This window comes from Anser anser, assembly GCF_964211835.1.
Source record: "Anser anser genome assembly, chromosome: 2".
Classification (NCBI taxonomy): Eukaryota; Metazoa; Chordata; class Aves; order Anseriformes; family Anatidae; genus Anser; species Anser anser.
The window spans coordinates 86296865-86310757 of record NC_139721.1 but is presented as its reverse complement, the minus strand read 5'-3'; the positions used below and the strand labels follow the sequence as shown (position 1 = coordinate 86310757).

At 35.8% G+C, this 13893-nt stretch overlaps 2 long non-coding RNA genes across 6 annotated transcripts in view; both read left to right on the top strand.

Moving 5' to 3' along the window:
- The window catches only part of LOC310894594, a 232463-nt gene that overhangs the window by 38080 nt on the left and 180490 nt on the right, over positions 1–13893 (top strand). For all 5 annotated transcript variants that reach the window (XR_014580025.1, XR_014580026.1, XR_014580027.1 and 2 more), the window contains exon 2: positions 977–1082. This is a non-coding gene — a long non-coding RNA (uncharacterized lncRNA). The remainder of the gene's footprint in view (positions 1–976; positions 1083–13893) is intronic.
- Positions 8012–13244, top strand: LOC310894596. The gene is made up of 5 exons (XR_014580033.1): positions 8012–8098; positions 8266–8407; positions 8750–8868; positions 10327–10416; positions 11730–13244. It is a non-coding gene; the product is annotated as an uncharacterized lncRNA (long non-coding RNA).

Here is a 13893-nt window from a genome sequence, read left to right as displayed (position 1 = left end):
TGAAAAAAAGTCATTAACAAAAGGCAGCTCCCTCTGCCCGTGATCTTACTCCTCCTTGGTTATTACCCAAATGCTCTTCCCCTCCCGCTGGCCAAGGATGTGTTTGATTAGGTGATTTTATTTTTATTTTTATTTTTTACTTTTAAGGAAATAAAAAACAACACTTAGTTGTGCTGAGTCTTTAAACATTTCTCATGCATGTTCACTCTGTGCATTACTTGTAGTTAATGGGAACTTTCGATCCCTTGTGAAAAAAATGCTTTCTAAATCATTCTAATTTCTTCCATTTCATTTTCTTCACTACACACACAAAAAGGGAAGAGAGTTAATGTCTCCCTATCTTCAAATTCAATTTGAGGCGTTTCACTTGATGAAATGTATATTTGTGTAAACATTTCTCACTAGGGATGGCATCTAAATTTGCATTCTGGAATTTGACCGCAGAGCTTTATAACCTTGTGTTCTGTTCATTGATCACTAGCTGCTGTGTGCTATTTAAGTAATTTCCTTTTCATGTTTATCTTAAATTGAAAACAATATAAGGTTCTAAGCCTTCTGTGAAGAAGTTCAGGAGTATGAAAATACTGTAGACTAAATACAATTGTTCACTCCTATGTCCAAACAGCAAAATGTGGAGTTGAACGAACTTAGAAAATCTTTCTTCCATGGCAAGGTTACAGACTTAAATGAGGTTTTATTTAATATATATATATATTTTTTTTTATTCAAAAAGAAAATGTTAATAGAGTCTCCTACTGTGTAGGTACATAAAATATACAGCTGGATAAAATATAAATTGGAGTATCTATGAATAATATCAGAGAGAGCAGGTAAAGAAAGATGTGTTCCTTCAGAAATACAGATAAGCATGGATCTCTGCCATCAATGGTTAGATAAGTATTCAGAGGGTTGAACGCTTTTTATGGGAGTTTTATTGTTAATGTTTGTTTCTCTTTTTCTTTTTTTGCTTTCTTAGTGACTAAATACATCATGGAGTTATGGTACCTAGGTCTACAACTGCATGCAGATGGTGACATGCTCATATGAGAAGCCTCAGAGGACAGAGAATGACATGCAACCAGGTATTACTCAGCTTAAGTCATGTTTGCAGCTTTGTTGAATTGACAGACTAGAAAGTATTTTCAAGTCACAGGAATAACATGCTTTCTGAACTTACTGAGTATAATGAAAGGTAGTATTTGTATTTGTTCTAGGAAATGTGCAGTTAAAGACTTGTTATAAACATGCAAAAACTCAGACTTCTTAATTCAGTATAAATGAAATTGATATCTAGACACTTAAATATGATTGAATTACTATAATTTTTTCTATTTTTCCTCACTAAATCTGCTCTTCCTACTACATCTGACAATGCTGCAAGTTCTTTTGTATAAACCCTTTTATAAAGTAATAAAAGTTTAATGAATGTATAATGAAGCTTTCCATAAGCTAATGAATATACAGATGACATAGCAGTATAGTCTTATTTTAGTTTCAGACATGTAATATTGTGAGATATTCCTGTACCAAAATTCTGGTACATTTTACACAGCAACAACACATTGAAAATTCAGATGCTGGAAAGCACAGATTAGGGGATGCTCAGATCAGAAGCTTTTGTTTTGATATTGGTCCTATTTCTACCAGGTTATGACAATAAAAATGCATTGTTTTTGTTATTAAGATCCTTGTAAGAGACATAACATCTGTGAATATTGAGAGCTTTCTAAGGAGGGAGTGTCTCTGGGTTTCAATTCAAAAGAAATTCTTCTTAAAAAGAAAGCCTTCTGATGTCTGGCAACACAACTGTATAACTCCTTTCCCCCTTGCTTGCATGGGAGGTTACTCTTTTCTTATAGGTAGAGTGAAGCCCCTGTGAAGTGATGTGAAATAACTGTGTGCAAGATAGCACAACTTGTTGATAGAGCAGAGAAGATTATGTGATACCTCCTATGCAGTTTTTACAAATAGAATGAGTAACTACAGTAAGAGCCATTTAACTTTGCTGCAGACAAGTGGAGTTGTAGAGTCCTTCTTATCTATACTTATCAACAATTAATGGCTCACAGAAGGGGCTCATGTTTTTCTTTCACACCTCATCATCAGCTTTTACCATGAAAGGAATGGTGATAAAAATGATTTTTCTAACTCTATCACTGTCTGTAAAATGAATAAAGACATTCAAAAACATCATTAGTTTACAAATGGTATAACCTAGATGGTCGCAAACAGGATAGAACAAATTTCCACTTGCACGTAAGACTGGCCCATTTCTAATTTGACAGTTATGTAACCACTTCCTAGTACTGGTGGTCATAGAGAAATGTAAATTGTTCCTGCAAATCAGGTAGGCATTATGTGACATTCAGTTTTTATTAATTTTAGCTGCAAACAGGTAAAGTGCTTATCAATAAAATTCACAAGGCTTAAATGTCTGTGTATCTTGGGCATGACTCCCATGGTATTCAAGTTCCTGAACATGAATATTGCTTACAGGTTAAGATAGCTTCGTAAAAAATGTGTCTGAATTGCAAATGCATCCAAAATCAACAAAACTTAAGTGCATGGATTTACCTACGAATAAGTATGTACATAAAACCTGGGCTAATTCTTTCCATATGGGAAAGCTAACAAAAGTTTTCCTATTGATTGCAATCTATCTTCAGCTGCATGCACCATCAGTGAACAAACCAGGTGACTCTTCCACTTAAATTTATCTGCAATGCAGAAGAGTGGCTGAGAATAAATAAAAATCAGCTGCAGGGGATATCTATAGTTCTCAAAAGAGAAGGGAACAAAGGAAGAAAAGAGAGAAAGGTGTGAAATTATTCTGAGTAACTAATCCTAAGAGATGCAAGCAAACTACAAGCATTCTGGAAGCATTTCTATCATTTGGCTGGAGAAAGACTGCATCAAAGTCCTGAACACAAATGCAGTCACAGAGCTAGTGTTACTATAGAGAGAATTATAGTAACACTGCAGGGACCAAACAGCTGACATTTTAAGAACATAGGTTTTTAAGAACATAGTTTTCTCTTCAGTACACATGATGTTCATCTATCTGCTCCAGGAAAAGAAAAATAAAGAAAAAAAAAAAGACAATGATAAGCTAAGCCACAACTTTTAGATGGCCTAGGAGAAGACACAGTGACAATTTCCCATCTAATTCTCAGTTACTGTGATGCCATGAGTTTGAACTGTGCTATCTATTACAGCTTATGATGTACAAGCCAGAATTTTAGTAAAAGGTGAGCACCTTAAAATGTTTCTCTGTTTTTGAGACTACCATATAAAGTGGCTAGTTGTCTTTGAAAAATAACTGACCATAAGCATTTTACTAAGAGTGGCTGAGATATGATTACATCTAACAATAAATGCAGAAGCTGTTCTGTTGAAAACTTAGTCTTTTGTGAACCTTTAAATTCCCTCAAAATTAATTTAATATAACTATGGAGCTTACGGATGCAAGCTGTCCTGCATCTAATCAGACTGGAGAAAGGGGACAGCAGAAGTGTGGCCCTCCTGGATGAGATATCCTGTATCAGAGACAGAGAATATGCAGTAGCATCTGTGTTTATCTGTTATGGTCCCTGCTCAGGTCAAGGGAAGATGAAAAGATGCTCTGGGTCAGTGCATAACCCCCCTCTAGTTTGTAGGTACTTTAGCCTAAAAATTAAATCCTCCACTGATCTAAAGTAGCATAGATACTGTGGTTGTAGTGGATCTATGCTAATTTATTTCATCTGAAAGACTGACATGAAACTTTCTTGAGAAAATGTGATTTGCAATTTTTCAACAGGTTTAATTGAATCTAAAATTCAATTTGTTCATACTATCTGTAACCTTTAAGCAATCAATGGCTATACAATTTCAGTAATGACTCTTGAAAATTAGAATTATTGAAAAGGCTTACAAGTAGTGATAAGCAGAGTAAGGTGGTATTGATTGGCCAGTAGAATACATTGATTTGAACTGCAAGCAGATATTATACTAGAAGAATTGTATTACTATACTCCTTTTTGCCACTGTTATTCTGAGTCACCTGTAAGTAGATTCATGGTATTTATTTGATTACAGTTTTAATAGGTTTTAATAGCTTGAGCAGATTTATGGCTGAGGAAACATGAAAGCCTGAAAAACATCATGCAAAATGTATTGAAGGCACAAGTTTCCACAGGCTTTTTTCGTTTAATAGATTGTGAATGCTTATGATTTACTGAACAAATATGCTTACCATGTAAATTTAAGACTTTGTTTGTACTGTGCTTGCAAATGAGTTTTCTCAGTCTAAAATAAGAGTTGGATACATTATTTTTCATCTAGGTATTGTATTGTAACCTTACTTCAGCCAAGCATGAAATTTTGTACTGAAATTTGCGAAGCATGCACAGTATGTATGCCCAAGCACACAATCTGTGCGGGGACTATTTCAGTAGACTGGAAGATTTAAAATTACTAGAAATATTCCAGTTTCAATCAGGAAAAATAGAATAATAATCTGTCAAATCTACACTTAAATATATTGCTACCATATACAATGACAGAACATCATAAAAAAAAAAGAATGAATGAATCAGGACTCTGATAATTAAAGGGACTGTTCAAACAGAAGATGGTGGTCTCTGCATCAATGGACTTTTAATCCAAGCAAGTGACAGGTAAAGTCAGAGTGACCACTGTTGCAGCAGAAAATGGATTGCTATACTCTTGGTCTGACTTTAATTGGTAGGTAAGCACATAAATAGTAAGAAAGGGGAAGTTAGAGCAAGAAGAGGATTGTAAATAAAGGATGAAACTATGTAATACAAGGAGAGAAAGGATGAAACAGCAAGTTTGTTCATCCTGTCATGTTAGAGAAAATTGTGTAAAACTTAAGTTCTGTAAAAAGAAGATCAGAAGTTCCTGGCAGACCTAGAATCTTACCCTTCACTTCTACTACAGCAGTCTTTGCTTTGGCTGTTTTTTTCATCTCAAAAGCAAAGATCTATATTAGTAACTGTGCTTGTATTAGTAACTTACACCATGTGCAAGTCTCTTATCGATGTCAGTGGAAATGTCAAGCGTGAAGCGTGTTTAGCATATGCAACACAGTTATATCAAGAGGAAAATTTTGCTCTGATTTAGTCTTCTCTTACAGGACTTAATATAGATTTGACCTTAGGAAAAAAGTGAATCTGAAAGCTTGAAACAAAGTTTGAGTTGCATCTTTTAAGGGGCTGATTGTCATCTCATACTGATGGTATACCCACGTAATTGCAGTGAATTCAGTGCAACTGCACACAGTGGGTGCTTTTCTGAGAGGAAGTTTGAGTCCTCACAGTCTGATTTGGTAGACATGAGATTTAGAACAGTTAAAAGACATCACAGCTCTATTTTTTGCTGATCTCAGTAGGAGCTAAACAGTTTGCACAATTCAGAGATTGGATGTAAATGTGAAAAATGAGGTTACTTACTTAACACACATAAAGCCTATTGTCTGCTAATCTGTTTTGATCTTACCTTAAAGTTTACATAAACTATATTAGTAATACCTTGCAGCTCAATATTTTTCCTTCTTTACACATCCAGTTTTAAAAGATAAAACCTTTTTACTTTTTTTTTCCCCTGTTGTAAAATGAATATACATCAGTGTAATCCAGAATATTTTCATGATATTCCCACATCTTTGTATGTGTCCAGTATAGGAAATACTGTTGTTGCATTTGCAAAACTTCATGATTCATCTTTTAAAAGTTCTTCCTCAGCTGTATTTCTGGAAGATGTAGTGAAGAGCTTGTCTATTGCTGAAATGGTTAAGGATCAAGTTTTGAAGTTTATCTTCACTGAAACATCACATGGAAGGGGCTGAAGGGTCAAAATGAAGCTGCACTACAACGAAAAATCAGTCGTTACTCTTTTGTGTTGTATGTAAACATGATGTTTCTCAGGCCTCGAAGTTTCAAGTCAGCTTTATACAAAACTATTTATAGTAGAGCTACAAACATATAAGTGTCGTTTTTGTTTTTTATCTGCATCTACCACCCATGCAAACACACATCCACACCAACACACAAAAGGATGACATACGAAATAATGAGGAACATTGAAAGAGAGTAGGGAACCTGGGCATTTTTTTTATCTTTTTTTCCCCACATGTCTATTTCAGGTTTCTAATTCAAGAGCACCTTTACACAAAAGTTTTTACCACATAAGTTTTTGTGGCTTACAAGTTTTCAAGCAACCTGCAAAATGTCTCTAAATCTCCATATTTGCCTGAATGCTGTCAAAAATAATTATTAATCTGAGCACTTACTTTGTAAATGCCTTTACCAATATTCAGCATTCATACTTTATTATATTACTGCTTCAAAAGCTTGAGTCATCCCGTCGGGGTCCAGAAGCTATTCTTGATCAATCATGCAGGACTGTAGTAAGCCAAGGCAGGGTACCATCAGACATCAAAGCAAGCTGTTAATCCTCTTATGTTATGCACATACACAGAAGTTTGCATTTCAGAGACAAAATCTTATATTGCCTTTTTAATGTTTGCTAAAATGCTACTCAACATTCAAGGTTTGGTATGTTTTATGATTGCAGTTTTGTCGTGGAAACCACCTGTTTCTATGGAGTTGTTTGCCAGAATCTAATCTTTCATTTAAATAAGAAATGTTTGTGTTTATTACACTTGGATACCTAGAAACCTAGAGACTTCATCTGCATTAGTCTTCTTTCTCTTGGGCAATACATATACACATAGCAAGAGATATGCTTTTCTATGGCTGAAAAGTCTCATCCAAATGCCATCAGCATGTAAACCAATACAGTGTTCTCTAAACTCCCCAAATAGCCTGAAACAGGAGCTCTGGAAGGTGCAGCATGTTGTCTTTATGGAAGTGCTGTAGTGTTAGTGAAATGGAAAGATATAATCAAGAAAACTATAAACATTTCACTATAAACTTATGCAGTTTGGATTACAACATAAAGCTACTAACTCAGACCCTAGTGTACTCTCATGTTCCTAGATGCAGACAAATTTACTACGGGCTGATGTCTAGATGGAGAAACCAGTAGCTTAACAGCAGACAAGGGGTCAGTTTAACAGTTTGCACATGATTTTGAAACACACAAAGATGTACGAAAAGTATAAGCAAAGTGGAAATTAAGAACATTTAATAGCATAGGAATGTAAGTTTTTAAGAGTTGTGGATGTAAAACAAATCCTTTACTGTGGTGCTTGCATTAATTTGCAAAGCCTATCATAGAATTCTGGATTTTCTTAAATTTCCCTAAATGGATTTTCCTTAATGTTAATAAATAGTGAGGACTCACAGTGGAGTAAAGCATGATATGAAGGAAGAGTTGAAGTTCCTCCTCTTCTTTACACCTCTCTCCCAGTGTGAGTTACACTGTGGGGCAAGAGGAGCACCTTGGACCCACGCCGAGCACTGCTATGCAGAGCCCTGAGTCCAGGATATGGTGGGGGTAAGGTGTGGGGTTACTTCAGCTCTGCAGCTTGCACGGACTGGTCTACATGGACTAAAGACTCATGCAGATGAACGTGAATTTATACAGATGGAAGAGCCACTTCACGGAAAATATCCTTGACTGGAGCATGAATGCAGAGTGTACCAGATTAAGATGGAATGGTTTGTGGGTAGCCCAGGTCCAGGAAGTGTCTTTGTTCAGAATGAAACATCTGTGTTTTACGCTAATAAAAACAGCAACTGGTTTGGGAAGCAAAATTCATCTCCCTCTCTCCCTAGCAAATCTCTGTAAGACTTCCTATTTTTGGAAAGAGCACATCATTAAACAGGAATAGCAAAAACCAAATATGTAACTTGATGCTTAATGTAGCACCCCAGTTGTTCAAGAGTCCTTCATACTCTTGGGTGATTTTTCTAGTTACTCCTGTATTGTTGCCAGGGCCCTGAGGCCTAATTAGTAGACCTTAATGGCCCCACACAGCCGCACCTGGGGCCTCCCCCCACACCCTCCGCCTGTGTGCCCAGGAGCCTCATTCCAGTTCAGGTTTGGGCTTTCAGTTCTTTTCTCAGCCTTGTCTGTGACCATGCCTCTTGGACCTGTGCTGCAAGTAGCCTGACTCCAGCCCTGTCTTCTGGTTAAGTTTCTCAGCCCTGTGCTGTAACCTTAAGTCTAGTCTCATCTCTGATCCTATCTCCGCTTGCTCCTGACTGGGTCCCCTGGGCAGACCCTACCCCTGGTTTGCTGCTTGCTGTGCCTTCAGTGCCCCCAGTACTAACACCTGGCTCTGCCTGCTGTGGTCAGGTATTGTGCGACTGTGTTGGCAGGGCCACTGCTTTGTGCTGGGTCATCCCTTTGCTCCTGGCTTCTCCTCCACAGGAGAAGCTCTTGTACTGCTCTTGGCAGCTGTAGGAGACACTGAACTTGGCTGAAGAAAGGGTAGAAGGTGCGTCTCTTGGGGTTCAAGCACTGAGCTGCTCAGCTTTACGGATGTAGTAGCAGTTCTGTTGCATGTGCTGCCAAAAACGTCAAGGTTGAGTTGATTTCACATTTGGAGGGCCCATTCAGAGATCATGTTTGGCATGATTTAAGTGGCAAAATCTCCCCTAAGTTCTGTTGGGGATGGCTGTCAGCACCTAGCAGGCTCACTGCAGTAGTCGTTATTTAAGTGCAGAGTTGGTTTCTTTACCATGCTTTTGTTATAACATTGTTTGCTCTACTATAGCGCCTATCTTGGTGTTTAGAGATGTGATTTTTTTTCTGTATTTTTGCTCTATTTCCTAAACAGTAATTTAGGATTAGCTGAGAACACTGGTAACCAACATTTTATGTCTCTGACTACCACCCATCTGTACAACCAACCCACAGGCAGCCTGCCTGGATTTGCCTGGCACAATAATAACTGACGTAAGTATTGAAATTTCTCTTCCACATGGGATGGTCTGGCTGGTCTGGAGACTGCTGACAGAACAGAAGGAAAACTCGCTGTCGTGGGCAGGCACTGTCTGCTCTTTCTGACCTTCCCAGTCAGAAAAGACCTGTGGCTATTTTAAGATAATAATACAAACAAAAAGTGTATATATACACACACAAAAAGTGTATATATACACACACCCTACAGTGTAAACCCCCGCGTTCCTTTTATAGTCTCATCTTCACACTTTCTTAAGTGCTAAAGGCAAGCATGAGGTATTTTAACCACAAGTCAAAAAAAAAAAAAAAAAAGCAACATAAAAATGATTTTCTTTGTAGAATATTTCAAAAAAAAAAAAAGTTTATGCCCACAGTTTCTTGGATGACAGTACAATACATTTCAATGTGATGATGATTTCCATCTTAATGGCTTAAATTATTTTTAAACTTTATGTCGTTTCTTATTCACCTAACCTATGTAGTGAGTACAGAAAAGCTGTGCAATTCTCTATTGCTTTTGGTTTTTTTTTCTGGAGGAAGATGGGACTTTGGTAGATATTTTTTCAGGACAAGTCTTTGCTGGAAAAATGAACAGTGCTTTTCAATTCTAGATATAAGATTAACTTCAAAGTCCTTTTTCATTGTTGTTCTTTTTTCCCTTTGTCTTCCAATAACAAACTATTTTGTGTATATATACGCACACACACACACACACACACAGAAGGAAGCTTCAGAGATCACAGGAAATTATTTTAGCAATATCTCAGAAGATGGCCTCCAATAACATTTTTTATTACCGCAGAGAAGGCTATAAAATAGATTTTTGCCTTGTGTCTATTCCCACATTGAATTCAGGCTCTCTTCTGTCAGGGAAAATTATACTTTTACTTGTCTATCCTCTAACCTACTCCTCCCATTTCATATAATTCAGAAGACTTTGGGAGAGAGCCTTCTAACAAAATTAAATGATATTTGACATTTTTTACGATCTCAAGTTCATTGTACCATAAAGAATAGAAAAGATGAACTGTTATTATTCTCACTGAAAGACTGGGACAACCCCAAAAAGCTCAGGATTAACTGTGCTAAGTGATATATCTGTATTAATGAAGATGGTTCATGGAAGTAAATCTGGATGCATGATAGGTATCGGGTATGTTGAGACTTGAGGGGATAAAAGAGTGGTGTCTGCGTCTGGGAAACTGCATCACAAAAACTCTGATTCAGCAAAGTATTTTACTACAGGCCTATCTTTAAGCAATTTACAATTGCTTTCTTGTTTGTAATTATTAGGAATTATTTGGTGCCTGAAACTAGGAACACATTCCCAAATCTATGAAATTTATGACTTTGTCACAGTCTCACAGGAAGTCTGTTGCAGCTTTAGGAAGTGAATTACTACCCCCTTATTATGAATCCAGTATTGTGACCTTAAATTCACTTTTTTCATAGGCATTTGGATGACAAAATCTTGGCCTTTTTACTTGCACTCTGGCTTCTCAGTTCTACAGACATAGCAGGATTATAGATTACAGCACACAGGTGTGTTTTTATTTTTTGAATGTGATGTCCTTCAGCTTTTATACTAGTCAGTTTATTTTCTGTTTCTGACTGAGCAAGTGATTGGACTAATCAGTTACAGCAGACCCAAAGTAAACATAATGAATGTACCCTCTTTTTAGCCTATTGAGACAAAACATGAACAAAGAAGCTGTAAGATGCTTTATTAAGAAATAGTCCGATATACTAGTGAATGTTGAGATGCTGCATGTTGAGTTGTATTTTAGTTGATCTGGATGTATGTGAATATCTTAATGATGCTATTTTTTTTTTCATTGAAGGTTTGATAACTGAAACTGCATTTACTGTGTTAGTTTTGGGGTTTTTTGATGTGTTATGACACAGCAATGAGAGGTTGGAGATGAATTAAAAGGAACTCATCTCCTGTAGCACGAGACACACTATTGCTCTTAGTAAGCATGATTCAGATGAGCCATGAAGTACTCATTTCATGCTAATGAGGGAAGGAGAACGAGGTGCATGTAATACAAGTTAACCTTTTAACAAACACTCATCTGGACAAGTGATTTTCTACCTCCTGAATGCTTGTTTTACTTCGTCTGGCTACGTAAGGACCACACCTGAACAGCACATCTTTCCAAATGCAAAAGGGTACTTTTTACATTACCACCTGACTTGTTTTGGGCGAGAATGTTCCTTACAATATCCTGTTGTTTACAATGAGATATGAGTAGAAGTATATTAGAAATTCAGAGTAGAACTTCTGTTTCAGACTTCAAATTACTTCTTGAAAATATTTGTGTAGCACATTGTAAGATGCTTTCACCTCTATTTTCATAGTGCTTAATAGATTTTGATGATATAAAACATTAATTCTTTCTTCTGAATAGAAAGGATTAAAAACAAAACTCTGTTTAGAAATGCTGGGAATGTCTGTAATATCCTTCCCAATTAAAAATAAGCTCATCCTAAGCATTCTTTTCGTGGCTTCACCGATGCATACCGACAAAATAGACTCTTCATTGTTTTATGTCTGAAAAGGTAATGATGATAAATGAAGACATAGTCCCATGAAAAACGTCTTGTTCAAGGACATATCTTTTATATTTCACAAATATCTCAGTTCTTAATAGAACATTTCTGTTGCAAATACAAAACAAAACAAAAATAATTGGTCTTACTCAAAGTCTCAGCAACTTATATAGAAATTCTTATAAATTATAGAAAATCTTATATCTTATATAGAAATTCTGTTTCTCTAAACTTTATTATCATATTAAGACATGCATACAATTAAGTCAGGGGAGAAAACATTTCCTTCATAATGCCCACAGGAATCTAGCCAGGTGCCGTGTCCCCTGTGCCTGTCTCCATTGGCTGCAAGTTATTGCTGGACCACTTTCTTGCTCTCCTTGCTGAGTCTTGAGATCTTACTTCTTCTGAGCTGTGGGATCCGCTAATTCATGCCTCCTGTTGAGAAGAGTGATAGTTTCCCAACACAGCCCTGGCTGTGGTATCAGAGCACTTCCCAGTGAGCTGATGTTAGTAGCCCAGCACCTGCAGACATGCTATGGTGCAGAGGTTGCTTTTCAGGGTGGTGAGCTATTCTGCACCCAGATGAGGCTCTACAGGACTTGCCTCTTGTGGGGCATGAGTTCCTGGGTTTGTGAATAACACAGTGTTGTCCCTGTATGAAGGAACATGTAAAGTCCTCTCTTGTTTGTTTAGGTTTGGTTGGCCTTTCTTTACTGGCAAAATCTAGGAGATTTCCATGCTCCCCTGGCAATCAGAACAACCTGTAGTGGTATATTATCAGTGTGATTGGTGATACCATTAAAAACTGTTCATCACTAACATGCGGAGTAAGTACTGCCAGATTTAGGCATGTGAAGTTACGAGGTTAGAAAGACCTTGTGAAGCGATTGTCTCTTAGACACTAAATTGTGATTCTTCAGTTTAAAGGACAATCATTATTTTTAGAAATCATTTTCCCCAAATGACAGTTTTTATACCTCTGGAAGACAATTATCACTTAAGGTAAGCCTGAGAGATAAAATATAAATACATGGTATAAAATGCAAAGTTCTCTAAGAATATATAAAATGTTTTAAAGTTGTTGTTGCATTAGCATATGTTGAAATACATTTTCTGAGGATATCTGAACTATGATTCATAATGTAATTTGAGAGAACATTTTGAAACAAAGAATGAAAGTTGATTCATAATTTTAATTAACACTGATAGTTTGGAAGCAAGTGAGTAGAGCTTCTAAAAAGCAGAAGACTCGTTTTCCCATTTAAAATAAAATAATAGATTTTTTCTTAAACCTAACATTTTTAAAAGCTGCAAATTTTCTTTTCTACAGCTGGCTAAATGAACTGTTTTTGTTTGTTTGTTTTTGTTATTTCCTGTCAAACATAATTAAAATAGATACTTTTCTACTTTTTCAATTTTAAAATACTTAAATGTTAAAGATGTATCATGGAATAATAATAAAAAAAAAACAAACAACTTATTGTGAAAGCATTTATGGGCGTGCTTATTCTGAAACCTTGGAGCATCCTGGGATAGTAATATTAAGACTGTACATTGTGGGGCAAATAAGGAAATGCTTCTTGGTGCTTTTAAGTATAGTGTTAATTTGTAAGACATAGATTTTATTAAGTCTAAAGAACACAGCTTTTATTTACATAAATTGAGAATTCTTTAAAATAGTATTTATATGAGATATGTTTGTTTTAGGAGTCATAATTTCAAATAAACTTAATTGGAATGTATGATAAACATATTCAATTTCAAGTAATGGCTGATTACTGTATATGAGTATTTTAAATATATGATGACCACTAATTTTTAATTGCATAAAGTTACTTTAAATATGAGGTGAAAAAGAGCTTTAAAAAGTTATGATTACTTGCAAAAAGTTGTGAATAATATCATAAGGAGGACACTAAAAAGACTAAAATTTAAGCTAGAGAGTACTGAATATAAAGAGACTAAAAAAGGTGTATACATAAGTAAGTAATATAACAACAAAAATTTATTTATTTGTTTTAAATGTATACAAAGGATGGTATGAAGCTTTAATCTAAGTTAAAAGATGGTGTTAACAATATTTTAGGTAACAAAGATCTTGAATTTTATTAACAACTACACCCAGACTTATTAAGCAAAATTCCATTAGTCACAATACTTCAACCGTGTACATGTAAAAAAAAAAACACGATCCCATGTAACCAAAATTCCTTAAGTTTTTCTAGTGCAAAGAGGGGTATAGTTTGCAGTTCTCAGAGAAATCAAGTCAAAGAGTCAAGGTCTTAACTGTCTCTCAGTTTGAAGAGGTTTAATTGTGGAAGAAAGGTCAACTTCATTCAGTAATATCTAGCTGTATGTATCTTAGTGATAATGGAGCAAATTTTTTTTGCATGAGAGTTTATATTGCAATGTATATAAACAGGGTGTTCAATGAATCTTGTATGAAATGGTTAGTTGTCTTTA